The sequence below is a fragment of the Bison bison genome, unplaced genomic scaffold, assembly GCF_000754665.1.
Source record: "Bison bison bison isolate TAMUID 2011002044 unplaced genomic scaffold, Bison_UMD1.0 scf7180017864508, whole genome shotgun sequence".
NCBI classification, from domain to species: Eukaryota; Metazoa; Chordata; class Mammalia; order Artiodactyla; family Bovidae; genus Bison; species Bison bison.
In genome coordinates this window covers 15,411,636-15,412,880 of record NW_011495064.1, presented here as the reverse complement: position 1 = coordinate 15,412,880, position 1,245 = coordinate 15,411,636, and the positions used below count along the sequence as shown (strand labels likewise).

The 1,245-nt window shown below is 47.6% G+C and overlaps 1 protein-coding gene across 2 annotated transcripts in view; it reads left to right on the top strand.

Annotated features, from left to right (window-relative positions):
- Positions 1-884: 884 nt before the first annotated feature.
- MEMO1 (mediator of cell motility 1) overlaps positions 885-1,245 on the top strand; it is a 116,918-nt gene continuing 116,557 nt past the window's right edge. The window contains exon 1 of one of the 2 annotated variants that reach the window (XM_010829811.1): positions 885-903. The gene's annotated coding sequence lies outside the window, so the exon portion shown is untranslated. Of the gene's footprint in view, positions 904-1,160; positions 1,180-1,245 lie in introns of those variants that run through there. The other variant, XM_010829810.1, reaches the window with a different exon arrangement.

Genomic DNA, 1,245 nt, shown 5'->3' with positions numbered 1-1,245 from the left:
AATTGACCAGGACTGGGATCTCAAGCAAGATCCACGGACCTTAAAGTTGAATAGGTGAGAATACAAAGTGTAGTACCTAAAGAAAAAAAAAGAAATTCTATGACTATGACACTAGGGAAACTTGAAAATTAAGCACAGTCGTTTGCTTTGGCCTCTACCACGGATCTGTTTAGTGTGAATTTCAGATATAACAATGTTATAGTTTTAATTCCAAGTCTTTCATTGAAGGCATGCCATTTGCTCTTTCTCTCTTCCTAGTTTCGGAATGGTCTACTCCATAACATTTTCTTGAAGGTCCAAGATATTCTACTTTACTGTGATTATTATATAATTTTAATGTAATTCTTTGTTTCTGACACTTGCGGTGGGATTTAAAAGATAACTGAAGGTTGGAAATAATGTTTGGGGGGTTAGTCGCTAAGTCGTGTCCGGCTTTTGCAACCCCATGGACTGTATGTAGCCTGCCAGGCTCCTCTGTCCATGGGATTCTTCAGGCAAGATTACTTGAGTGGGTTGCCATTTCCTTTTATCAGGGGATCTTCCCAACCCAGGAATCGAACCCATGTCTATTTGTACTGCAGGCAAAGTCTTTACCAAATGAGCTATAGGGAAACCAATGTACTAGCCTTTCATAACACCTCTAGTATTGTTATGACCATTTTATAGATCAGAATAACTGAGGCTAGGTATGTCACACTGTCGCCCAGGTACAGAGTTAAGATACGCACTTACATAAACATAAATCGAAACAAGACAACTTTACAGTATGAAGCCACAATTAGGTAGTAAGGGTGGCCCTGTGAAGCAAAAACAGCATTTGCCGCACCACAGGCACACCTGCTTCTACAAATGAACTTTCCAACGTGGCGACAGAGTTGCGTGCCTAGGAGTGAGATCTTGGGGGTAAGCACCCACTAAGGGTTCCTGCGTATGGTGGGGAAGACAGGGGACTTTCCACGTGGAAAGCTGCACCGAAGAGCCCTCGGTGCTCCTGGTTTAAGGAAGTTGGTTGGGGGAGGGGGCTTGCCCTGCGGCTGCGTCCTGCTCCCCGCGCCCTCCTCCTCCCCGCCTCTGCCGCCGCTAAACCCCGGAGAGAGGAGCGTGCACGGTGAGATTCCTCGGCGGGCCTGGCAGCGGCTGCTGGGCATGCTCAGTGGGCAGGACCCGTTAGAGTGGCGAGTAAGGAAGCGTTGGCTCTTCTCGAGGCTGCCTTCCCCGGTTCAGGCCCCGGCCCTGGGCTTTTGT